This window comes from Mobula birostris, chromosome 10 (assembly GCF_030028105.1).
Source record: "Mobula birostris isolate sMobBir1 chromosome 10, sMobBir1.hap1, whole genome shotgun sequence".
In the NCBI taxonomy this organism is placed as follows: domain Eukaryota; kingdom Metazoa; phylum Chordata; class Chondrichthyes; order Myliobatiformes; family Myliobatidae; genus Mobula; species Mobula birostris.
In genome coordinates this window covers 34341386-34369287 of record NC_092379.1, presented here as the reverse complement: position 1 = coordinate 34369287, position 27902 = coordinate 34341386, and the positions used below count along the sequence as shown (strand labels likewise).

Below are 27902 nucleotides of genomic sequence, written 5' to 3'. Positions count from 1 at the left end.
CCAAGCGGTTTGGATGTGATCAGCGGCTTTCCGCACACACTCCAAACTTGTACGAGTTAGTGGTAACGAGTAGTGAGCATACTTCGTTGGCACCTGAGGCATGGCAACACTTGTGGGTTCCTGGCAGAAACAAGGCACCTTACTGTACATTTTGACATGCAAGTGCTAAATAAAGTGAACCTTTGCATGTACCTGTCCCACAACAATAAACTCGACACCGGCTTTGGAAAGCAGCATAGGAAATGGGAAATTCACCCCCCAGTGACTCTGTGACGTTCAGTCTTTGTTGTTGCGGCCAGTCTGCACACAGCTCACTCCCAACAAACAGCAACACAAGGGAGATCTACAACCCGCACGCAAAGGTCCCAGGCTAGGAGTTAGGGGGGACCCGAGGCTACCCAGAGGACAGCTGTAGTGCAGAACACACTGCCTCAGAGGGTAGTAAAAGCAGAGGCTCTCACAATATTTAATACCCTGGACGAGCTAAAACACACAAGGGCATGAGGTGCTGCTAAATGGGATTAGTTAGGCCACGAGACCATCTGATATAGGAGCAGAAATAGGACATGTGGCCCATCCAGGCTGCTCCACTATTCAATCATGGCTGATTTTTCTCAACTGCATTCTGTGGCTTTACCCCTCCCCCTTAGCAACACAGAACCTCCACATTCCTCAGAGGAAACAAATTCCACAGATTCACCATCCTCTGCCTGAAGGAATTCTTCACCCTGGTTTGAAAGTGACGACCCTTTATTTCTGGGCTGCACCCTCAAATCCTCAACTGCCTCGCCACATCCACTCTGCACAGACCTTTCAATTCGCTTCATTTGGGGAGCATGACCATGGTTTTTCGGTCGGGCGCCGGCACTCGTGGAGATTCGGTGGGGGCGGGCACCCAGCGCTCAGCCGGGGGCCATGGTTGAGTGGTCGGCGACTTGGGCCGGCTCCCCCACCGGACTTAGTCTGGTGAGGAGGGTGTGAGGACACCCAGCAGGACCTGACAAAGGGCGGATGAGCTCCTTGTGAGCCAACGGCCATCTTCCGTGGGAGAGATTAAAGCCTCACCACGTATCTACGAATCGTACGCTGTGCACCTAGTTAGTAGAGACATGATGAACTTGGGCGCTGCACCGTGTGCCTGGACCTGCCCAAGGCCTCCGCCTAAGGAAGGGCCAAGCTCGAAGAAGCGGCTGCGGCTGGAGGCCGATACGGCCTCGGGCTCGAGTTCGGCGGGGATGACGGCGGGCACTGCCAAGGCGGCCAGCGAGAACAACTGGAGGAGAAGCTGTACTCGGTGCTGTCGCAAGATCAAAGAAGATGGAGGTGCATAGCTGCGAACCCCGGATTTGGGACGGCACCCACTGACTGACTGACTGGGTTAGATGGTTAGGTGATAGAGAGCATCCTCACATCGGCCATTACTGTTTGGTTTGGTGTAGCATCCTCTCACAGTGTACAGAAACTACAGCGACCTGTCAGGTCAGCAGATAACTACTGACACTGCAGGGCTTGTCTGTGTCCAGAACAAAGCAGCGGACAGGAAAAATCATTGCAGACACTACCCACACAGCAAACTTCCCTTTCCCAAGCTCCCTTATGCCTTCTTAAAAGTTTAAAAAGTTTAAAAGATCACATTAAACAGTTAATGTGATCAACCATTCCAATTAGCCCCCTCCACCCCCACCCCCTCTATTACCCCTGTCATAGAACAGCATTTTAAACACTTCAAACCACTTTTTTAAAAAATAAGGCTGTTACATTGTAAATACAAGCTGGCTTTTATGCAACACCCACAAAATGCTAGGGGAACTCAGCAAGCCAGGCAGCATCACCTTTTATTCCATATCTGCACTGTATTTCTATATAATTCTTCGTAGTTAAGTGAATGTTTTTGTTTCACGTTGCACCAACACACTACAGAAAATTCCTAATATGTGTAATGTTTATGATTTATGATCAAAGTATGTATATGTCACCATTTACTATCTTGAGATTCATTTCCAAGGTAGCACATAGTGATATGACATGCGTATCTTTATAACAAATACTTTGGTGAATAGAGTTGATTCTTCATGGTGAGCAGGGACTAGATGGGCTGAAGGGTCTGAACCGCTGCTGTACGATCAATAATAATGAACGATAATGACAATTTACAATACAATTTACTTACACCAAAGGGCATACAGTGTCTGACGGGAGCTTGTCAGCCAGGATCTATTCAGCCAACCAAGAAAGAGAGTTTGATAAGGCCCTTGTGGTTAAAGGGATCAGGGGGTATGGAGAGAAGGCAGGTATAGGGTTCTGAGTTGGATGATCAGCCATGATCATACTGAATGGTGGTGCAGGCTCGAAGGGCCTAATGACCTACTCCTGCACCTATTTTCTATGTTTCTAAATAATACCTAACATGCTGACTCAGACATAGTAAGCCATCGCAAATTGACACACCTGTGGTTTTACAATTGAAAACCTGTGCCAACACAACCAACTTAAAATTCAAAAATGACGCAGCTGTTAAAAGTGAACGTTCTGGTATGTACGGAGGCAACTCCCGAGTGAGAAAAGCTCAGACTTGTTCAGTACCGTGTGCAGAAGGAGTGCGACCACACAAATCGCGTACGATGCTCTCCAGAGGGGTTGCCTCTTGGCAAGTTCTCAAGCGGCTGTGGACAATAATCTGGGACTCACCTATCTGGGATGCGTGGGTAGATTCCCTTAGTGGACAATGCCTGCACATGGCTCTGTTTAACGTTCAAAGGTATCTTTCTTTATCAAAGTACGTATGCAGAATACAACTCTGAGATTTACCTTCTCCAGATAGCCATAAGATAAAGAAAACCATACAAGTAGTTGAAAGAAACATCAACCCCCCTCGCCATCTAGTTGTAACCCCCGCATAAAAAGAAAAAGAAACAAAAACTCACAAACCCAACCCCTCCCTTGCACAAAAACTAACCAATCGCCCAGATGGAGAAACAGCAAAAACATTGACACCCAAACCCCAGCCCACCAATCAGCAACCAATATGGGCAACAGCACGAAAAAATTGATCTGAAAGAGGCTGATAGGAACTGCAGTCCAATCCATAAATCTCAGAATTTTCAACACACCTCCAAGAGCATCGGGACCCAGTGGCCCCTCCGAGGGCAGCGACTCGAACCAGCGGCCCCTCCGAGAACTGCTCACTCTCCCCCGCATTTGCCTCGATATTTCAATTCTTCCTCGGCGGTTTAATCAGTGAGAAGCGTAGTCAATCTCAACTCGCCTCTGAGCTTCTCCTCATGGTGGTTCGTGCTCGTAGGTCTGCCCTGGAGTTTTCTCAAGGACAGCAGGGTGCTAGCTCGCTCGATCAAACTACAGATGACAAGTCCCAGGCTCCCAACAGTTTCAAAAACAAAAGTAAGATAAAAAGAATAAGTAGAAAACATAGAAGAGCTGAAATGATTGACTATCAGAGGGGCTGGTCAGAGGCTCGAAGTTTTCGGACAGACTCAGAGTCGGCTGCGGTCGGGTGCTTCCAATGCATCGGCAAGTTGTCGGCGCTTGGAGGTTCATGACAGGGCGAGTTTCTCCCTTCTGCCGCCTGCGTTAGATCATGAGTCGACCGGGACTTTGAGACTTTTTTTTACCATGCCCATGGTCTGCTCTTTATCAAATTACGGTATTGCTTTGCACTGTTATAACTATATGTTATTATTATGTGGTTTTGTCAGTTTTAGTCTTGGTTTGTCCTGTGTTTTCCTGTGATATCATTCTGGAGGAACATTGTATCATTTTTTAATGCATGCATTTCTAAATGACAATAAATGAGGATTGAGTGTCCTCATAATCTAATCTAAACTGGAAGATGTTGCCTGAGGAATCGTTCACTGGCACCATCTTGATGGGAAGTCCCTGTCTCTCATGGGGAGACTGATGCAGGTGCAGTCACCACGTGGCCCGTGTCAGTACCGGTGGAAGGCAAGGCAATTGGGGACACTCCCCTACTGTTGTGAGGTACCATCTTCTGCCAGCTCCGCTGCTGATGTTTTCACTGGATTGCTCTGTCTGGAATCTCCCCCTGACCTTCCTGCCACTGGACGACTCTACCAGGCGCTAAACTCCAGGTGCCATTACTGTCAGGGGCTCAGATCTCACAAGCCTCTCCACCACGACAAGGTGACGTGTGTGCCAAAGCACCACACTGAATCCTTCAGCCCCCAGCAAACTCGGATTCAGACGCAGACGCTGGTGCCTTCATGCCCCTGCCAGACAGGTGCTCCTTGCAGGCAGCAATGGTGCTGACTGAGAGGGGTTGGCAAGGGCTTACTTAAGCAGCAGATAGCACCTCCATCTGCTGGCAATACCGCGTCTTGTACCAGCCCACCCTCAATCGGAAGCCGGCTTATTATCAGTGATGTTGTGAAGTCCCTTGTTCTGTGATAGCATGAACACCACTATAAACTGCCACTATAAATACAGTGTAGAGACAGCACATTAGTGAGGTCCTGTTCATGGATCCTTCAGAAATTTGGTGGCAGAGGGGAAGAACCTGCTCCCTAAAACAGAGTGTGCGGCTTCAGCCTCCTGTATCTCCTCCTTGATTGTCGTTATGAGAAGTTTACCACTTTACCAACAACCTTAACAATTGATTTCTAACCTTGCCTGGTTCTAGTGGCTAATATAGGGGGGGGGTGGGGGGGCGCAAGGCAACATCATTTTATGATTGGAGGGAAGTTTTAAACACAGAGTGGAGTTGCGTAGAATGCCTTGCCGGGGAAGATAGCGGAGGCAGATATGTTAGGAACATTTACAAGGCACCTGGATAACAAGAAAATGTATGGTTGTGTGGGAGGGAAGGGTTAAATTCATCTTGGAGTAGGTTAAAGGGTTTGGACATTTTGGGCCAAAGTGCAGGTGCATTCTGTTCTACCTTCTAATGAAAGATGATTTTAGTTCTCTCTCCACAGACACTGTCTTCCCTGCATTTCAGAACCTTACTTCAATCTACTGCTGCGTCTTGAACACCCTCAGTGTCCCTTCTAGCTTACAACAATTTGAACGTGCAGGAACCCCAGAGGCTGCGGAGAGTGGCAGACTCAGCTGAAAACACTCGGGGCACATCCTCCCCTCCATCTGCAGTATCGACAGGAGGCACGGGCACAGGGACAGAGTCAGGGCAACACGCAAACCAGTATCCCCTCCACCGGCTCCATCTGCACCTCCTGCTGCCTTAGGTAAGCAACTATCCTCATCAATCTGTCTACTCCTCTCTCCGGGCAGGAGGTACAAAGGTTTCAGAGCATGTATCACCAGGCTCTAGGGAAGCTTCTACAACTGGTTCTCAACGTGGGCTCCAGAGGGTCATGCCAGATTTCATAGGGTCAGGAAAACAAGAAACTGGTGGGACCACAGGAGTGTCTGAATGGGCCATGATGAGTTTACCGTTTTAATTAAATATGACTGAAATATATAAATCAAAAAGATGAATATACATAACTTAGTTGAAACCCTGAATAAAATAAATGGGAGAATATGCTAGATCATGTGAGAGGCATCAATGGTTTGCTCTGCTCCTGTTTGACCACGCACAAATCACCGTTCACAATCTGCAGGGCAGTCCACTGAGCCCCACTTCACATCCACCCCCAAATCACAATCTGCAGACTGGCTGTCGCTGTCCGCAGCAAGACCAGACAGCAAGTACGCAGCCGGACACAGGAGGTTACTGCAGAGGGATCATCGGGCAGATACAACTAAACTGCAGAGAGGCAAGAACACATGAAGTCTACCACCTCATCACTATCTACCATTTTAACTTCCACTAAACCCCTGATACTTGTATTTTGAAAAGAAGCCAAAATTGCTTTCCTTGTAGCATCTCTATGTAATAAGCAGCATGAAGAACAAATTGTTGCTGCTAAGGCTGACATATTTTACTTGTCAGATATATTTGAAAAACTGAAAAACAGTTACAAGGAAAAAACTGCAATCTCACAATCAAAAAGGCTATTACCTTTTCCTTTGGAAAACTCAAACTTTTAAGTAGCAATATTGGATGTCACAAGTCCAAGCAATTTCCTTCACTGACCTCTCTTAAAATCAAATTGCAAGATAATGATCTGATTGTATATCTTGATCATTTGAAACAACTGCACACTGATATGGAATTTCTGTTCAGAGACCTGCTGGAGATGCCAATTCCAGGTTGGGTGGTGGGTCCATTTGGGGTGAACGTGAATAACATTGACACCCCATCGCAAGAATGTCTTATCGAGTTGAAGAGTGATACACCAGCTCAAGCAAAATTCAAACACAGCCAAAGTTTTGGATAACTTGTGATATTCAAATTAGGTTTCCACCAGCTCTAGGAGAAAGCAATGTTGTTTTAAATTCGATTTCCTACCTGTTATCTATCTGAATGTGGTCTTAGTTAAAGCTCTTCACCTGCTATCAAAAGTTTGTAACAACTTGATGTGAAAAGAGATGATCTTTTATCATCTTTAACCAGGGTGCAATCAAACACTCACTAGTTTTCATCAGTCGCAAGCATCTTCCTAAATACCCTAAGTAACAATATTAAGCATTTTTTTTATTGTTGGTTGGAAGATTATAATGTATGCTATTCAGAGTGTTGAAAATTTTATTTTTCATATACATATGTAACATTATATTTAACATATAATATCTATAACCTGTTAAAGCATAAATATTGAATTATATTAGAATAATTAGTACAGTTGACAAAAAAAACTTCAGCATCTAACAGAGACTATGGAAGGTGGCGGCCACAGAGAAATTAAAATCACAAGTAGAAAAAGGTTGAAAATTGCTAATTACCTGCATGAACTTGTTTGGTAGAAATTACCTGCCAATGCAGACGAACCGTTTCAGGAACGGTTTGGTAAAGTATAATCATCACAACATTTCACTCTGAGCTTCCAAAAGCATGGGACGATCTTTCAAAATTCAATCTGTTGCCATTATATTCACCAATAAAGCTGCAGTCCCATTATTAAACGAGATTCCTTCTACTTCAATGCAAATCGAGATGCATATTTAACTATATACCGCCATGCCATAAAACCATAGGTACACCTTCCTACTACTGGGTAGGATTTCCTGGAACTTTGCCTGAATTCTTCATGGCATGGATTCAACAGGGTACTGGAAACTTTCCAAATGGATTCTGGTTCATGATCACATGAGAACATCACACAGCTGCTGTAGATTGTTGGCTGAGTTTCTCCCGTTCCACCACATCCCAAATGTGCTCTATTGGACTGAGATCTGATGACTGTGGAGGCCACTGGAGTACACTGAACCAGCTGGAGATGATGTGTGCTTTGTGACACACTGTGTGTTATCCTGCTGGAAGGTGGCTGGGCTCCCAACCTTCTGTGGACCTCTGCATTAGAAGAAGTGCAGACTGCGACCATCACGGTCACCAATGAGACTCAGGTAGGCTGTGACATTAAAACAGTGCTCACTTGCTGGTATGGGGCCTAACATGTGCCAAGGAAACTTTCTCCACACCATTACATCACCAGGACCAGCCTGAAGCATTGAAACAACAGGATGGATCCATAGGTTCGTGTTGTTTATACCAAATTTCAACCATACCATCTGCATGTCACAGCTGAAACTGAGATCCATCAGACCAGGCAATCTTCAACAGCCCCGTGTGTCCAGTTTCCTATTCTGAGCTGACAGGACTAGAACCCAGTGTGGCCTGGTGTGTTGTGCATTCAGTGATGTTTTTCTGCATACCACTGTCATAACCCCTGGTCATCTGAGTTACTGTCACCTTCTTGTCAGCTTGAATCAGTCTGGCCATTCTCCTCTGAACTCTCTCATTCACAAGGCATTTTCATCCCACAGAACTGCCACTCACTGGAATTTTTTTTTGTACCATTCACTGTAAACTCTAGAGACTGTTTTCCAATCAGTCAGGGCATCAAAGGATGTGGTGGGAAGGCAGGTGTACGAGGTTGAGTGGGATCCAGGATCAGCTATGATGGGTTGGCAGAGCAATTGTGATGGGCTGAATAGCCTAATTCTGCTCTTGTATCTTATGGTCTTATGTCGTGTGTGAAAATCCCAGGAGATCAGCAGTTTCTGAGATGCTCAAACCACCCCATATGGCACCAACAATCATTCCACGGCCAAAGTCACTTAAAATATATTTCTTCCCCATTCTGATGTTGGTCTGAAGAACTGAACCTCTTGACCATGTCTGCATGCTTTTATGCATTGAGCTGCTGTCGCATGATTGGCTGCAGAGATATTTGCATTAATGAGCGAATGTACAGGTGGACCTAATAAAGTGGCCACCGAGGGTAGGAGCATAATGTCATTCGGCCCATCGGGTCTGCCCTGCTAGTTGATCATGACTGATTTATTTTCCCTTTCAACCCTGCCTTCTCTTGCAACCTTCGATGTCCACTAATCAAGAACCTATTGACCTCTGCTTCAAATCTACCCAATAACCTTGCCTTCACCACCCTCTGAGTGTAAAAATTCTTTCTCATCTCTGTTCTAAATGGACGTCCCTCTAAGGCCATGTCTTCTGATCCTAGATGCCCCACGACTGGAAACATCCTCTCCACACCCACTCAACGTGAACCTTTCAATACTTTGGGCAGCAGGTATGGACTTCAAGGGAGAGGGTGCAGTACACACTTAGCAGACAGGTTAGGGAATGTAGAGACTCTCACGATACAATAACATTACTGTAAAGCTGAGAGAAGATTAAAAAACATAGCCCAAGGTAGGTAATGCATCCCTAACAAATGTCACGACATACAGCAGAGGTAGTAGACCTGGTCCTTGGTCTGGTAGGGTCTCTCAGGTCGATTTGAGAACTTCATGGCTGTGGGGAAGAACCACTGCTGAACCCTGAGGTGTGGGTCTTCAGAATCCTGTAGCTCCTGCCTGATAGTGGCATCAAGAGGGTGTGGCCCAGATAGTGGGGTGGGGCCCTATTGCATTCCTGACAGTTTATGTTCACTTATACAGTGACATAGGACAGAATAAAACAGCTTAGAATAACTCATTCATTCCAACCACCGTGCCTGCCAAACCAGTCCCATTTGCCCAAGTTGGCCCATATCCCTCAAAACTTTTCTTATCCCACATATTCACCACCCTCTGGCTAAAGGAGCTCCTCATCTCTGTTCTCAAGGGATGTACTTCGATTCTGAGGCTCTGCCCCCAGTGTAAACTCTCTCACTAATGGCAACATCCTCTGTGTGCCCTCTCACTACCTTGGGCAGGAGGTACAGACTTTGAGGACTGCATGTATCTATCCAAGTACGTTTTAAATGCTGTTAGTGTACCTGCTTCAAACACTTGCTCTGGCAGCTCGCCCATTTCCCTATGGGTGAAGAAAATGCCTCTCAAGTCTCTCTTAAATCCTTCACCTCTCATCTTCAACCTACAACCCCTCGAGTATGGGTTCTCAACCTTCTTCTCATGTCACGAGCCACCACTGACACACAAAGGACCAGTCTGCACCACTCAGTCATTACAAGACTCCTTCGACAGCACTTTCCAAATCCATGACCTCTACCAGCAAGGACACGTACAGTATACTCTGCGGGCCAAATAGATCAGTGGCTGTGCTCTACCATCACTGCAGGATACATGTCCAGGCCAGACAAGCAGGCAGGAAAATCTTTGCAGACCCCCACCCCCACCAAACTGCCTTTTCCAAAACCTCACTTTGAGAAAGCGCAATAGGACTATTAAAACAAAAACTTCACGCCATCTTAAAAGTTTCTCCCCCAACATCTGATCAAACATTGTATTTAGCCCCAACACCCATCATCGCTGCCCTGCACTGCGGACACTTTAAACCACTTTATATATAATGCTGTTTTTTATTGTAAATACAGGCTGAAATGTATTATTTATGCACATTTAATTCACATCTTTAACCTCTAACTTTGTTTTTTTAATGTACAATTTTTTACAATGGTTGACTGTTGCACATCATGCCCTGACCAACAGAACACGGCACATGTAATGGTGATTGGTGAATAAAGTTGATTTTTGATCGACCGGCACATTGCCCTCCAAGCCACACGCCACCTTGGCTTGGAAACCAAATCGCCACTGGGTCAAAATCCCTGAGCCGCTTCACTAACAACATTGCAGGTATGCACAGAACTCAAGGACCGCAACAGCTCATTGCCACCTTCTCCAGGACGACTAGTGATGGGGAACTAAATGCCGTCTCAGCCTGCCAAGCCCACACCCCTTGAATTAAGGGATGTCCACAATCAATTCCTCCTCAGCCCTTCTGCCATCAGATTTCTGAATGGGCAATGAACTACCTCTGAGGAAAGAGCTCGGCCCAAAACGTCGACCGTTTATTCCTCTCCATAGATGCTGCCCAACCTGCTGAGTTCCTCCAGCATTTTACCTGCGTTACATTGCCATTCTGAGGAAGATTCCCTGACCTCAAATATTCGCTGGCTGCTCCACAGACGCCTCTAGATCAGCTGAGTACTTGCAACGTTGCCATTTCTTGTTTCGGATTCCAGCATCTGCAGCTTCCAAGCTTTAACCTATCAAAGCCTATTTAGTCTTGTCAACTGCAATGCCAACTTTGAATTCCTTTGCAACACACTATGTTGGAGGAATTCAGCAGCTCTGGCATCTATGGAAATGAATAGGCAGCTGACATTTCGGGCTGAGACCCTTCTTCAGACTGAGATGGGAGGGGGAAGATGCCAGAATAAAAAAGGTGGGGGGGGCAGGGGAAGTTAGAAGGTGATAGGTGAAGCCAGGTGCGCGGGAAAGATCAGGGGCTGGAGAAGAAGGAATCTGATAGGAGAGGAGAGTGGGCCATGGGAGAAAGGGAAGGAGGGAACCCAGGAGGAAGTAATAGGCAGTGAGAAGAGGTAAAAGGTCAGAGGGGGGAATACAGAATTCCTTGTAACATAGTTCTTACTAAGCTGGCATCCAAAGGCTGGACAACTGGTGTACAATCAAAGTGCCACCGACACATGATTTGAAATTTGCTTTTTTGCAGCAGCACAGAGAAAAATATCAACATCTATAAATCATATAACTTGTGAGAAAAAATGTATTGGAAACCCAGCAAAGCAGATAGTTCAGGAATTAAACCTGGATTCATGGAGACACAAGAAATTAATTGCAGACTTCAGGAAGGGAGATGGAGGGAATACACGCCAGTCCTCATCGACAGATCAGTGGAAGGGGTGCGCTGTTTCAAACTCCTGGGTGTCTACACGTCTGATTTAATGATTCTGTTATGGTTATTATTCTATTATGGTTTTCATACGAATCTCAGGTTTGTACATGGTGCCACACTTTGATAAAATATTTACTTTGGACTTCGAAAAATCTATGCTGGCCCCAACATATTGATGCAATTTCGAAGAATGCACCTCGGCGACCATACTTCAGCTGGACTTTGAGGAGTCACCAAAGACTAGCAAATTTCTACAGATAGACGGTGGAGAGCCATCAGACTGGTTGCACTCACCGTCTGATGCGGAGGGGCCATTGCACAGGATCGGAAAAAGCTGCAGAGGCTTGCAAATTCAGCCGGCTCCATCGTGGGGCACTAGCCTCCTTAGCATTAAAACATCTTCAAAAGACAATGCCTCAAAAAAATCGGCATTCATCATTGAGGATCCCCATCACCCAGGACGACGGCTGGGAGACGGGTATGGCAATGAAGAGTCCAGAAGGAGTGGGAGTCGGGGAGGGGAGAGGGCGTGAGCCGGGTGGCCGGCAGCTCTGTTTTAGTAGCTGTGGATTCGGGAAGGAGAAGGGATGGTGGTTGGAAACAAATCAAGGACGTGGTCGATAGGCTGAATGGCCTCCATGAATCCTTTGTCTGAAGGGGATAGGGAAAGAGGCGCTGAACGGATGAACCGCAGCTGGATGTGAAGGTGAAGGAGCCGCGACTGGGGATGGAGAGAAGCAACGGGATCCGGGTGGGAACGGTGGCGAGCCATTCCCAGCGCTGTCCACTGGACGGAGGGTCGGGGTGAGGTTACATTCCCATCGTCGCACTTACCTGCGGCCCCGACTCTCAACCGAACAAATGGCGTGAAGACGGAGTTCCGCTAAAGATGAGAAAACTTTCGCAACTTCAGATTAAACTCTGCTCAAGCAGCAACCACCGCCCTCGACGTAATTGCACACACGCCCTTCCACCGCCAGGTGCGCCCCGGACCTCAGCCGCTGCGTATGGGCGCCCCGCCGAGCCTTCTGGGCTTTGTAGACCCCCGGGTAGACTAGGACTTCAAATCCCGAAGGCCTTCGCGTCTTAACAGGGCTGTATCCACCTCAAGTTTCCAAACCTGTGTTCGCTTCTCCTCAGATACCGCCTGGCGCACTGATTGTTTCCAACATTTCCTGTATTTGGAGATTACCCTCACTATTATCACAAAACTAAATTGTCTTTATACTGTCACATAATACAAAGTACAGTCAAAAACTTTGTTTGTTTTACACACCCTCCTTACAGATCATCAGGGCACTGAGAGAGCACAAGTCGAGAGTGCCAAATAAGATGTTGCAGAGAAAGAACAGAGCAGGCAGACAATAAGGCCATAATCATACCAGGGAACCATTTAACAGCAGGGTAGAACTGTCCTTGAGCTTGGCGGTTCATGCTTTCAGAATCTTCTGCCAGGTGGGAAAGGGGAAAAAGCAAATGTCCAGGATGGGTGGGCTCTTTGCCGAGGCAGCCAGACAAGTAGGCAGAGTCTATGGAGGGGAGACTTACTTACTTACATCATCCCAACTGGAGCATAGGTCACTGACAACAGCTCGCCAGAGTGCTCTGCCTGGGCCAGTCTTTCTGGTCATCCCCAGGGGTAACCCAGCTTACGTCTTCTACGGGAAGATCCTTCCGCTCCCAGGGTCAAGGTCTTTGGAGCTTCTGTAGCTCTGGGATTTTGCGGGATGGGGTTCCTAGCCCCCTCCTTTCGCAGCCGAGCTTGAGATCGATGGCGAACAATCATCAAAATTTTATTTTTTTATTTTCTTTCATTTAGAGATCCAGCATGGTAAAAGCCCCTTTTGGCCCAATGAGCCTGTGCCATTCGATTGCACCCACGTGACCGATGATCTTACTAACCTGTGCAGTCACAGGGAGAATGTACAAACTCCTTCCAGACAGCAGCAGGATTCGAACCCAGGCCACTGGCACCACAGTGGGGTTATGTGAGCCACACTGCCCCGGCTTTCCATGGGATGGGAGACAATGAGGTGTCTGGGGGAATTTCTTTTCTCCCAGGATGCGGGTCAGAGCCTGAGGGGTGATGGAGACAGAGACTCTCACACCATGGAGGATGTGCATAGTGGAGCACAGGAATCACAAGGGCAGGGAAGACTGTGGCACTGATACTGGAAAATGGGATCAGTAGAGATGGGTCCTGGACGATTGTGATCAAGGTTTTTCAGTTTGCAATCTTGATGGGAGTGTGGGGACACAGTGACTGGGTAAATCACTATGTGCTCGAGTCACACTGGAGGGAGGAAAGAAACTGTCAGAACCCCGTTTATCCTGCCGAATTCCCCCAGCAGGTCGTGTGTAGCATCTACAATATCTTGTGTCTACATTGCATAAGATCAGACCAGAAGACACGGAAGCAGAATTAAGCCATTTGGCCCGAGTCTGCTTCGGCATTCAATCATGGCTGATTTATTTTCCCCCTGAACACCATTCTCTGACCTTCTCCCTGCAGCCTTTAACACCCTTACTAATCGGGAACCTATCAACTTCCACCTCAAATATACCCAATGATTCATCACCCACTGGCTAAAGAAATTCTTCCTCATCTCTGTTAAAAAGGATGTCCTTGTATTCTGAGGTCGTGCCCTCTGGTCCTAGACTCACCAATTATTGGAAAAGTCCTCTCTATATCCACTCCTTCTTGGCCTTTCAATAGTCAATAGGTTCAATGAGATTAACCCTCTCATTCTTCTGAATTGCAGCAGGTACAGGCTCAGAGCCAAAAAACACTTCTCATATGTTATCCCAGGGTCATCCTCTTGATAAGGGGCACAAAACTGCTCACAACACTCCATACAGATTTCACCAGAAGAATGGGGCAACACTGCCGGAACTGGAAAGTTGTGTGAATAAACCACAGAGAGAAGTGTGTGATCTTGGTTCGTAAAGCCTGCACCAGGTAGGATTAGACTGAGTATCCAATGTGAAGATACAACATCCTTAGAAGAAGCCACCCAAGGCAGGGGCACAGCTTCTATCCTGTTGTTGAAGAGCCCCTCAGATGCTGAGATGGACTTTTGACCTCATGGTCTAGCTCATCGCTGCCTTGAACCTCAGTCTACTTGCACCCCACTTTCTCTGTAACTCTTTATCCTGCATTGTTACTGCTTTCCCCGATGTAATAATGTGATGAAGTTCTGCACAGATGGCATGCAATACAAAGCCTTTTACTGTACCTTGGTAGATGTGACAATAACAAACCAATTCATCAATTCCCTGGTTTTCATACTGCAGCCCGTACCTACTAGCACCAGAAGACATCAGAGCAGAATTGGGCCATTCAGCCCATCAAGTCTGCTCCATCGTAGCTGACTTAATTATCCGCTCATTTCCTTTTTTTTCATTCTCCCTGTAACTGCCTTTCGAAGATTTTTGTTGATATTTGTTGAAGGACGACTACTGACAAACACATTGTGGAGAAGGCCCCCGCCTGAATGAAATACTGTTCATGTGATCTTTGTCACCTACCCAAGAGAATGGGTGAGACTTGCCGTCAAATGACTTTAATGTTTTCTTGAAACTTCAACACTTAAAGCAGCCTCTTTGAACCGCAATGAATCTAGACAGCACACTCTAAACTGACATCGATTTCTACAGATTATGTGGACAATATTCTGATTGATTGCGTCACTGTCTGATACTGAGGCTCTAATCCGAAGGATGGAAAGAGGCTGCAGAAGGCTGTCAGCCATCTCCATTGCCAACACAACCCTCCCCACCATCACGGACATCTTCAAAGAGTAGTGACTCCTGAAGGTGGCATCCATCATCAAGGACCCTCACCGTCCGGGCCATGATGGTTACTACCATCAGGGAAGAAGGTACAGGAGCCTGAAGACCCACATTAGCAACAGCTTCTTCCTCTCCACCATCAGATTTCTGAATGGTCCCTGAAACCACTCTTCTTCTAGTTATTTATTTATTTATTGTAACTTAGAGTAGCTTTTTTTATGTCTTGCTCTATGCTGCTGCCATTAAACCACACACTTCATGACATATGTCAGATTCAAATTCAGTTATTTCAACGTTCAAAGTATATTTATTACTAAAGAATGGACACTATATACAACCTTGAGATTTGTCTCCTTGCAGGTAGCCACAAAATAAAGAAACCCAATAGAACCCATTAAAAAAAAGACCGTCAAACACTCAACGTGCAGAGAAAAAAAAACAAAATGTGCAAACAATAAAAATAAGCAAATAACATTCAGAATTGAAGTTCCACGAAGTCAGTCCAGGCCACAGCCTCAGATCAGCGCAGAGATGAGTAGACCATGCTGAGCAGTGAGTTGAACAGCACCCATCCCTCTCCTCCCGCCCCAAAACCCTGACCTTTGCAATCGGGGCTTAAATTGGCCAAACAATGGGTCATCCCTTGCTCTGGGACCTGGGCCCTGCTGTTCCAATATGCTCTCAGACCCAGGACCTCCCCCTGGATTCGGCCATATCCAACCTTTCCAATCTGGTCCGGTGCTTAAATTTATTACCTGATATTGAAACACATTGTTTACATTAACAACCAACACAGCCTAACAATAGGGTGCAAAATGAACATAACAGTAAATTCTGATCAGAAAGGAAAATGTTTTGGCATGGATACCACAGTATACTTAGTGGCAGACGAACATTCTTCTGGTTGAGCAAACCCATGAGTTATAAACAGAACTAAATGAAGTTGCAGTTTATTAAAACATCAGAACCGGGGTCACATTACGAGATGCTCCTCACATCAGCATTACTGTCTGGCTTGGTGCAGATACTGTAATCAGAATATTCACAATATTCAGAATCTACAGTGAACTGTAGGAAAAAGGTCATCAGCTGCAGTCTACCATCACTGCAGGACTGGCAAGTGTCCAGGACAAAGAAGTGGGCAGGGAATAGCTTTGCAGGCATCCCCTCCCCTCACCCAACACACTACCTGTTACACCCATCGCTGCTCTGCACTGCAAACTCTTTGCATCACTTTTTATAAGCATTGTAAATACATCCTGGTATTTCTGCACATTTTATTCCATATCCATATTCCTGACTTTGTTTTTATGTAATTATTCATTTGTTATAATTGTTGAATGCTGTTTTTTGTTACATCGCACCCAAACCAGCACTCCACAGCAAAGTCATAATACACAAAGTTGATCCTTGATCCCTGTTTGGGCAATGTGTCTTATCGTTCTGAAGCCAGCGCATGGTGAGTTACACACAGTTCGTTAATGCATCAGTGAGCTGAGTCATCTCATAACCCGCCGGCTGATAAGAGAGACAACATCCTTGTGTCTGCACAATGTCCAGTGTTGTGCAATCCCGCAGTGGAATGCTGCCCGCACAGTTCGGAACGTGGAAACTGAAGTGAGGGATAGAAGGTGTCTCAAGCTGCTGTAGGGGAAAATAGAGAGGGCTAATAACTACGCCCAGTGGACACTGGATTCAAATAAAGTTACCACCAAGTGTACTTCTGTACATTCATGGTGTTCTGCTGCTGAAACCCATCCAAGTTCAGAGATGCTTTTCTGCACACCATTATTGTAATGCATGGTTATTTGAGTTACTGTCAGCTTGAACCAGTCTGGCCATCCTCCTATGACCTCTGCCATGAAGAGGACATTTTTGCCCACAGAACTGCCACTTACTGGCTATTTTTGCTTTTTGCACTATTCACTGTGAACTTGAGACTGTTGTGTGTGAAAATCCCCAGAGGTCAGCAGTTTCTGAGATACTCAAACCACCCCGTCCGCCACCAATAATCATTCCACAGTCAAAGTCACTTGGCTCACATTTCTTCCCCATTCTGATCTTCGGTCCTAACAATGGCACCTCTACATGCTTTTATGCATTGAGTTGCTGCCACATGATTGATTAGATATGTGCATTATCAAGCAGGCGTACAGATGTACCTAATAAAGCGGCCACTGAGTGTTGCAAATAGGGACGTGGGTTGTGCTAATGTGGTAACAGGGAATCACAGTCAGACACGACAAGTCGAGCTATGGAATGAGGCAGTAATGACACTCAAGTTCCAGGGACCTTTATGTTGGCACTTGAGGGCTCATTCCCAGCACATTCCCTCAGCCTGAAATGTCAACTGTTTACTCTTTTCCCATAGATTCTGCCTGGCCTGCTGAGTTCCTCCAGCATTTTGTGGGTGCTGCTTGGATTTCCGGCGTCTGCAGACTCTCGTGTTCACAATCCCTGCTGATTTGATTTAACAGTAATGTCATATTTACATATGACAAATAAAACTAATCATCACGATTAACGGGTCCCTTTTGGAATGGCAGGCGGTGACCAGTGGGGTACCGCAGGGGTCAGTGCTGGGACCACAGCTGTTTACAATATACATTAATGATTTATACTTATACTTTATTGTCGCCAAGCAATTGATACTAGAACGTACAATCATCACAGCGATATTTGATTCGGTACTTCCCGCTCCCTGGATTTAGATGAAGGGATTAGAAGTAACATTAGCAAATTTTCAGATGACACAAAGCTGGGTGGCAGTGTGAAATGTGAGGAGGATGTTATGAGAATGCAGGGCGACTTGGACAGGATGGGTGAGTGGGCGAGTGGGCAGATGCAGTTTAATGTGGATAAATGTGAGGTTATCCACTTCGGTGGTAAGAACGGGAAGGCAGGTTATTATCAAAATGGAGTCAAGTTAGGAAAAGGGGAAGTACAACGAGATCTAGGTGTTCTTGTACATCAGTCACTGAAAGCAAGCATGCAAGTACAGCAGGCAGTGAAGAAAGCTAATGGCATGTTGGCCTTCATATCAAGGGGAGTTGAGTATAGGAGCAAAGAGGTCCTTCTGCAGCTGTACAGGGCCCTGGTGAGACTACACCTGGAGTACTGTGTGCAGTTTTGGTCTCCAAATTTGAGGAAGGACATCCTTGCTATTGAGGGAGTGCAGCGTAGGTTCACAAGGTTAATTCCCGGGATGGCAGGACTGTCATATGTTGAAAGATTGGAGTGTCTGGGCTTGTATACTCTGGAATTTAGAAGGCTGAGAGGGGATCTGATTGAAACATATAAGATTATTAAGGGATTGGATACGCTGGAGGCAGGAAGCATGTTCCCGCTGATGGATGAGTCCAGAACCAGAGGCCACAGTTTAAGAATTAGGGGTAGGCCATCTAGAATGGAGTTGAGGAAAAACTTTTTCACCCAGAGAGTGGTGGATATGTGGAATGCTCTGTCTCAGAAGGCTGTGGAGGCCAAGTCCCTGGATGTTTTCAAGAAAGAGATGGACAGAGCTCTTAAAGATAGCAGAATCAAAGGTTATGGGGATAAGGCAGGAACTGGATACTGATAGTGGATGATCAGCCATGATCACAGTGAATGGCGGTGCTGGCTCAAAGGGCCGAATGGCCTACTCCTGCACCTATTGTCTATCGCATAATCTTCATAAATTATGAAAGCATGCACCCATTGTTGTACTAGAAAACTGGAATTACTTTTCGACCTGTATATAATCATCTTATTCTACAATCAGGACCTAATCTGTTGCTTAATTAAGTCTTTCTGTAACCACAACTGTGATCACGATGTATTTTTATTGGTAGTCTCATCAACTGAGAATGTAAAACCTGTACCATATTCATGCTCAGGTAGATCAGCTTGCTCTATATGGTAATCTCTTCTGAAAGAGGTTCATGCCGGGAGGGATGTTTGACAACCTCCATGCCACAACCATTTTAGTTTCTTTACTTTTTCCTAGCTCCTGGCACTTGGGTTGATGTTTTGTCCTCGATGCTCCAAGTCATTTTGATATTTCAACTTGGGAGGTCAGAGCATCCTAACACAGAAAATACTGTAAATTACCACAATAGATATTCCGTTTTTTTAAAGTAGTGCAAAAAGAGTGTGTGTTCATGCACTGCTCAGAAATCTGACGGCTCCTGAAATGTTAAGTGTGTACCTTCATGCTCCTACAACCCCTCCCTAGTGGTTCCTAAGGTTGTCATACCTGGGGGTGGTAGTGTGGATAAGCTCCCCCTACCTATAAGGTACTCCAAATGGCGTGCAACTCCAGCAGCTTCTGACAACCAAGTCCAACTCTTGGCCTTCACGTGTGACTTAGCTACTAGGCCTGACGGAACTGTTTCTACTGACAAGAGCAGGGGCAAAGGCAGACCACTGACACCTCAGAACCAGTTGTTTCAGGCAGGTGGGGCTCATCGGCCTTGGACAGCAGCCCGCCTAGAGAAGGAAAACTGATTTTAAACCTCTGCTGCCTTGCAGCTGTATCCACCCATGGGAAAGGCTTCTGGATTAAACCCTGAGGAAGCAATCCGGAGCCGGGGTCCCTAAGGCAACTTCACTCTGGCAACCTCTGCGACGACACTGGTGCCAACCTGTATCGGCGCTTGCTCTGCCCTTGGACTACACCAGTGACATGGAGAGAGGGAATCCACTGCATGGGTGACAGTCGGTTCTTCAAATCTTCCCACCCAGGAGAGGACACAGTCCACCAGAGGCGCAAACCCGTGATCTCCTGGGATCAACGGCTGCCTACTGATGGTAGTAATGAGATGAGAGCAAGTCCTGCATGGTGATATATGCTGCCTTTTTGAGGCACCACATTTTGAAGATGTTCTCAATGGTGGGGACACTAGTGCCTCTGGTAGAGCTGGCTGAGTTTACAACACTGCAGCTTTTTTCAATCCTCTACATTGGTGCCTCCATACCAAACTGGAGCCCTCAGTGACATATCCTAAAACTCCGATAGAAATATAGCCTTGTTTGTAATTGCATCAACGTGTTGGACCCAGGATAGCTCTTCAGAGAGGAGAACATACAGGAACTTGAAGCTGCTCACCTTTCACACAGCTGCCCCCTCAACAATGACTGGCGTGTGTTCCCTCTCCCCTTCCTGGTGTGCACAATCAGTTCCTGGGCCTTGCTGAAGTTGAGGGAATCAGCCAATCAGTTCATGGGGGTATAAAACTGCTCTATATCAATCGCAGGCAAAGGTAGTTTTTGTATTTACCTTGCACCTTTGTGACAAAGTTCCAGAAAGCTTGCATACCAGACTGATGTTGTCACCCATCACATGGTCACAGGCGCATTTGCTCTGTAAACAGTTGGGATATGTGTTATCAGAGGATCAGTCCTCTGGGTGTCTGGGTTCTCTCTCGACAGTTTTATACTCTACACATTACTTCACGACAGGAGATGTGTTTGAACAGAGATGTTTCCCATTGTAGATGTGGATCATGCCCCACACCTCCTCATTACCATTACCACTAAGAGCATACTCACCAACTGCATCTCAGTGTGGTACGGCAATTGTCCTGTATCGGACCGCAAAGCACTCTAGCGTGTGGTGAAAACTGCCCAGCAGATTATCAGCATCCAATTGCCCACCATTGAGAACATCTACCATAAACGCTGCCTGGGCAGGGCGAAAAGCATCATCAGGGATGCATCTCACCCTAACCATGGACTTTTTACTCTCCTCCCATCCGGTAGGCGCTACAGGAGCCTCCGCTCCCACACCAGCAGGCACAGGAAGAGCTTCTTCCCTGAGGCTGGGACACTGCTGAACCCCTCATCACAGCACTAAGCAGTACTGCATCCATATTGTACTGTCTCAGTACTTTTATATTTGTGTGCTGTAGCACTTTTTTTTACTCACAGTTATTTTGTAAATAGCACTGTCCTTTGCATTTCTGATCAGATGCTAACTGCATTTCATTGGCTTTGTATCTGTACTTGGCACAATGACAATAAAGTTGAATCTAATCTAATCTAATTAGACCACTGGGGAAACAGGTATAGGAGCCTGAAAACATATTCACTGATTTTAGCACAGCATCTTCCCTTCAGGCATCAGATTTCTGAACAGTTCATGAAATCATGAGCACTCTTTTGCACTAGTTACTTCATTTTTATTGTAATTTATAGTAAGCTTTTGTAGGCCTTGCACTGTAGTGTTACCACAAAACAGCAACTTTCATTACATACATCAGTGATAATAAACCCAATGCTGAAACACTGACAGACTCAAAATATTCTGAAGCTTTATCTCTCCTCTCCACTTCTCTTTTCCTACTCCCATTCTGGTCACCATCTAACCACTTCTCTTGTCTGCCCATCACCCCCCTCTGGTTCCCCCTTCTCCCATGGTCTACTGTCGTCTTTCTTCAGGCCTGTACCTCTTCCACCTGTCCCCTTCCGGCTTCTCACTTCATTCCCCTCACCCCGGTCTCACTGATCACCTGCCAGCCTCTACTACTCACTGTTCCCCCGCCACCTTATTCTGGCTTCCCTTCCAGTCCCGATGAAGGGACTCAGCCCGAAACATTGAGTTTACTCCCTTCCATAGATGCTGCCGAGCCTACTGAGTTTTTTGTGGGTCATTCAAGATTTCCAGCATCTGCAGAATCTCCTGTGTTTGACATAATTAGTGCACCTAATCAAGGAGCAACTAAACAGGTTCACAAGACTGTGTCTTATTTCCTTTAATGCCAGGTTTGTAGTCCGAGGGTGGGTCACAGCATATAGTTGCCACTCATTCATTGTAACCCTATCCAACATGGGGGGGAGGGGTGTCTTCACCACAGCATAACCCAATCCAATGATCAAACTGGATTTATTAAAAATAGGTATTCACATTTTAATATTCAAAGATTATTAAACATTATTCACTGTTCTCCATCTAAAGAATCTGAATGTGTTGTTTTTCTTGATGTGGAGAAAGCTTTTGATAGGGTGGAGTAGTTTTACTTATTTGAGGTTTTGGAGAGATTTAATTTTGCTACGAGATTTATTTCCTGGATCAAATTGATCTATCAAGCTCCTATGGCTGCGGTTATAACTATCAATCAAAAATCTCCTTACTTTAGACTATACAGAGGTACCCGGCAGGGCTGTCCTCTTAGCCCTTTATTATTTAACTTGGCTTTAGAACCCCTTGCTATTGCTCTTAGAGATTCCAATACTGTTCAGGGTATTACGAGAGGGGACAAAGTACACAAGGTTCATTGTATGCAGATGACCTGTGAGTTTATAATTCAGATCCTAGGAAATCTATTCCTTCTATGCTATCTATATTTTCTGAACTTAGTAGTTTTTCTGGATATAAATTAAATTTATATAAAAGTGACTTATTTCTCATTAATAATTGCTCGGATCAATATCATCAAGTACCTTTTAGTATTGCTAAAAATTACTTACCCTGGTATTAAAATTACTAAACATTTTAAGGACCTATATAATTTCCTTCCATTAATTGACTACACCCAACAAATGCTTTCTAAATGGTCACCTATGATGTTATCATTAATAGGTCAAATTAATGCTATTAAAATGATAGTTTTACCGAAATTCTTATATACATTTCAGGCTGTTCCTAACTTTGTTCCTAAAACGTTTTTTGATAGAATAGATTCTATAATCTTATCTTATATTTGGAATAATAAAAATCCTACATTGAGTAAACCTTTATCACAGAAATTAATAAGGGATGGTGGTATGGCTTTGCCAAATTTTAGAATGTATTATTGGGCAATTAATATTCGATATATTACTTTTTGGATTCATTACTCAGACATACATGAATGTCCTTCATGGTTGGATTTGAAGGAAAACTCGGTGAAGGGGTTCTCTTTGGCCTCTTTACTGGGAGCTCCTCTTCCCTTTTTGTTTTCTAAGATTAGTAGACAAGACTTTAATCCTATTATTAAACATACTTTAAGAATTTGGTTTCAGTTTCGAAGATTTTTTGAGTTAAATAATTTTATTCTTTCAAGTAATATCCATTTTAATTATTTTTTTAAACCATCAATTTTGGATAAGACCTTTTTAATTTGGAAAACCAAGGGAATAACAACTTATTCAGATTTATTTTTACGGGACTGTTTAATGTGTTTTTCTCAGTTAGTGGATAAATATGATTTACCTAATGTACATTTCCTTTGATATTTACAAATTAGGAATTTTTTATGTGGTTTGCTGCCAAATTACCCTTATGCTTATCCACCTAATATGACGGATGTTCTTTTTCAGCTTAAACCACTTCAAAAAGGGTTGATAGTTATAATTTATAAACAGATATTGCATTTACATAGAACATAGAATAGTACAGCACAGTACAGGCCCTTTGGCCCACAATGTTGTGCCAACCCTCAAACCCTGCCTCCCATATAAGCCCCCACCTTAGATTCCTCCATATACCTGTCCAGTAGTCTCTTAAACTTCACTAGTGTACCTGCCTCCACCACTGACTCAGGCAGTGCATTCCATGCACCAACCACTCTCTTAGTAAAAAACCTTCCTCTAATATCCCCCTTGAACTTCCCACACCTTACCTTAAAGCCATGTCCTCTTGTATTGAGCAGTGGTGCCCTGGGGAAGAGGCGCTGGCTATCCACTCTATCTATTCCTCTTATTATCTTGTACACCTCTATCATGTCTCCTCTCATCCTCCTTCTCTCCAAAGAGTAAAGCCCTAGCTCCCTTAATCTCTGATCATAATGCATACTTTCTAAACCAGGCAGCATCCTGGTAAATCTCCTCTGTACCCTTTCCAATGCTTCCACATCCTTCCTATAGTGAGGTGACCAGAACTGGACACAGTACTCCAAGTGTGGCCTAACCAGAGTTTTATAGAGCTGCATCATTACATCACGACTCTTAAACTCTATCCCTCGACTTATGAAAGCTAACACCCCATAAGCTTTCTTAACTACCCTATCCACCTGTGAGGCAACTTTCAGGGATCTGTGAACATGTACCCCGAAATCCCTCTGCTCCTCCACACTACCAAGTATCCTGCCATTTACTTTGTACTCTGCCTTGGAGTCTGTCCTTCCAAAGTGTACCACCTCACACTTCTCCGGGTTGAACTCCATCTGCCACTTCTCAGCCCACTTCTGCATCCTATCAATGTCTCTCTGCAATCTTTGACAATCCTCTACACTATCTGCAACACCACCAACCTTTGTGTCATCTGCAAACTTGCCAACCCACCCTTCTACCCCCACATCCAGGTCATTAATAAAAATCACGAAAAGTAGAGGTCCCAGAACAGATCCTTGTGGGACACCACTAGTCACAATCCTCCAATCTGAATCCCTCCACCACCACCCTCTGCCTTCTGCAGGCAAGCCAATTCTGAATCCACCTGGCCAAACTTCCCTGGATCCAATGCCTTCTAACTTTCTGAATAAGCCTACCGTGTGGAACCTTGTCAAATGCCTTACTAAAATCCATATAGATCACATCCACTGCACTACCCTCATCTATATGCCTGGTCACCTCCTCAAAGAACTCTATCAGGCTTGTTAGACACAATCTGCCCTTCATAAAGCCATGCTGACTGTCGCTGATCAGACCATGATTCTCTAAATGCCTATAGATCCTATCTCTACGAATCTTTTCCAACAGCTTTCCCACCACAGACGTAAGGCTCACTGGTCTATAATTACCCGGACTATCCCTACTACCTTTTTTGAACAAGGGAACAACATTCGCCTCCCTCCAATCCTCCGGTACCATTCCCGTAGACAACGAGGATATAAAGATCCTAGCCAGAGGCTCAGCAATCTCTTCTCTCACCTCGTGGAGCAGCCTGGGGAATATTCTGTCAGGCCCCGGGGACTTATCTGTCCTAATGTATTTTAACAACTCCAACACCTCCTCTCCCTTAATATCAACATGCTCCAGAACATCAACCTCATTCATATTGTCCTCACCATCATCAAGTTCCCTCTCATTGGTGAATACCGAAGAGAAGTATTCATTGAGGACCTCGCTCACTTCCACGGCCTCCAGGCACATCTTCCCACCTTTATCTCTAATCGGTCCTACCTTCACTCCTGTCATCCTTTTTTAATTCACATAATTGAAGAATGCCTTGGAGTTTTCCTTTACCCTACTTGCCAAGGCCTTCTCATGCCCCCTTCTTGCTCTTCTCAGCCCCTTCTTAAGCTCCTTTCTTGCTTCCCTATATTCCTCAATAGACCCATCTGATCCTTGCTTCCTAAACCTCATGTATGCTGCCTTCTTCCACCTGACTAGATTTTCCACCTCACTTGTCACCCATGGTTCCTTCACCCTACTATTCTTTATCTTCCTCACCGGGACAAATTTATCCCTTACATCCCGCAAGAGATCTCTAAACATCAACCACATGTCCATAGTACATTTCCCTGCAAAAACATCATCCCAATTCACACCCGCAAGTTCTAGCCTTATAGCCTCATAATTTGCCTTTCCCCAATTAAAAATTTTCCTGTCCTCTTTGATTCTATCCTTTTCCATGATAATTATAAAGGCCAGGGAGCCGTGGTCACTGTCCCCCAGATGCTCACCCACTGAGAGATCTGTGACCTGACCTGGTTCATTACCTAGTACTAGGTCTAGTATGGCATTCCCCCGGTTGGCTTGTCCACATACTGTGACAGGAATCCATCCTGGACACACTTAACAAATTCTGCCCCATCTAAACCCTTGGAACTAATCAGGTGCCAATCAATATTAGGGAAGTTAAAGTCACCCATGATAACAACCCTGTTATTTTTGCACCTTTCCAAAATCTGCCTCTCAATCTGCTCCTCCGTATCTCTGTTGCTACCAGGGGGCCTATAGAATACCCCGAGTAGAGTAACTGCTCCCTTCCTGTTCCTGACTTCCACCCATATTGACTCAAAACAGGATCCTGCTACATTACCCACTCTTTCTGTAGCTGTAACAGTATCCCTGACCAGTAATGCCACCCCTCCTCCCCTTTTTCCACCCTCACTATCCCTTTTAAAGCACTGAAATCCAGGAATATTGAGAATCCATTTCTGCCCTGGCGCCAGCCAAGTCTCCGTAATGGCCACTACATCATAATTCCATGTATGTATCCAAGCTCTCAGTTCATCACCTTTGTTCCTGATGCTTCTTGCATTGAGGTACACACATTTCAGCCCTTCTACCTCACTGTCTTTACACCGTTTATTCTGCTTCTCTTTCCTCAAAGTCTCTCTGTATGTTAGATCTGGCTTTACTCCATGCACTTCTTTCACTGCTCTATCGCTCTGAGTCCCATCCCCCTTGCAAATTAGTTTAAACGCTCCTGAACCATGCTAGCAAACCTACCTGCAAGGATATTGCTCCCCCTTGAATTCAGGTGCAACCCATCCAATCTGTACAGGTCCCACCTTCCCCAGAAGAGATCCCAATGATCTCAAAATCTAAATCCCTACTCCCTGCACCAACTCCTCAGCCACGCATTCAACTGCCATCTCCTCCAATTCTTTCCATCTCTGTCACGTAGCACTGGCAGCAATCCTGAGAACGCCACCCTTGAGGTCCTGTTCTTCAGCTTCCTGCCTAATTCCCGGAACTCACACTTCAGGACCTTATCCCTCTTCCTGCCTATGTCGTTGGTCCCAACATGTATCACGATTTCTGGTTGCTTTCCCTCTCGTACCAGGATGTCATGCACCCGGTCAGAGACATCCCGGACCCTGGCAACCGGGAGGCAACAAACCATGTGGGTGTCCTTCTCACATCCACAAAATCTCCTGTCTGCTCCCCTGACTATACAGTCTCCAATGACGACAGCTCTCCTCTTCTCCATCCCACCCTTCTGCACCACAGGGTCAGACTCAGTGCCGGAGGCCCTGCCACCGTGGCTCACACCTGGTCGGTCGTCCCCGCCGACAGTATCCAGGACGGTAAACTTATTATTCAGGGGAATGGCTACAGGGGTGCTCTGCACTACCTGTCTGCTCACCTTCGCTTTCCCCCCTCTGACTGTCAGCCAGCGACCTGCTTCCGACTACCTGTGACTACCTCCCTGTAGCTCTCATCTATGACTGCCTCATTCTCCCTTATGAGTCGAAGGCCATTCAGCTGCTGCTCCAGATTCCTTACACGGTCTTCCAGATCGCCCAGCCGTATGCACTTCTGGCAGATGTGACTCTGCGGGAGAGGGGCGTTCCCCCAAGACTGCCACATCTCATATGAGAGGCACATCACCATCTCAGGAGACATTGTAAAATCTAACTGCGAGCTAGCTTGTCCTCCGCCTCTCCTCGTCGAAGCCTCTTGAGTCAAAGCCTCAAGGCTCCACTCCTTCGCTGGCCCACTGACTACGAATGATATCTAACGATAAAATTAAACGTGCCTGGGAACTGGAAGATCAAGAGTCAGTTTCAAATAATCAATGGAGTAAAATTCTTCATTTGGTTAATAACTCATCTATTTGTGCCCATCATTCCTTGATACAGTTCAAAGTAGTGCATCGGGGCCATATGTCAAAGGATAAACTAGCATGTATTTTTTCCAATATCCATCCTATTTGTGACAGATCTAATAGTGAGGTGGCCACTTTAACTTGAATGTTTTGGTCTTGTATAAAGCTGGTCTGGAGAGATGTTTTTAAAATATTATCAAAAGTCCTGGATCTGGACCTACAACCTAATTTACTTACAGCAATATTTGGGATTACCCCATCAAAATCAGGAAATATTCCTATTTCTGTTCAATGTATGATAGCCTTTTCAACTTTATTGGCTAGGAGAGCCATTTTACTGAAGTGGAAGGATTCTAATCCACCTACGGTCTTTTATTGGCTCTCCTCCATTATATCCTGTTTAAGTTTAGAGAAAATAAGAAGTCAGACATTTGATACACACTTTAAATTTGA

At 45.4% G+C, this 27902-nt stretch overlaps 1 protein-coding gene across 1 annotated transcript in view; it reads right to left on the bottom strand.

The window, feature by feature from the left end:
• ppp1r13l (protein phosphatase 1, regulatory subunit 13 like) overlaps window positions 1-12142 on the bottom strand; it is a 107422-nt gene extending 95280 nt beyond the window's left edge. Inside the window, exon 1 of the mRNA XM_072271189.1 lies at window positions 12035-12142. The gene's annotated coding sequence lies outside the window, so the exon portion shown is untranslated. The remainder of the gene's footprint in view (window positions 1-12034) is intronic.
• Between the last annotated feature and the right edge of the window lie 15760 nt (window positions 12143-27902).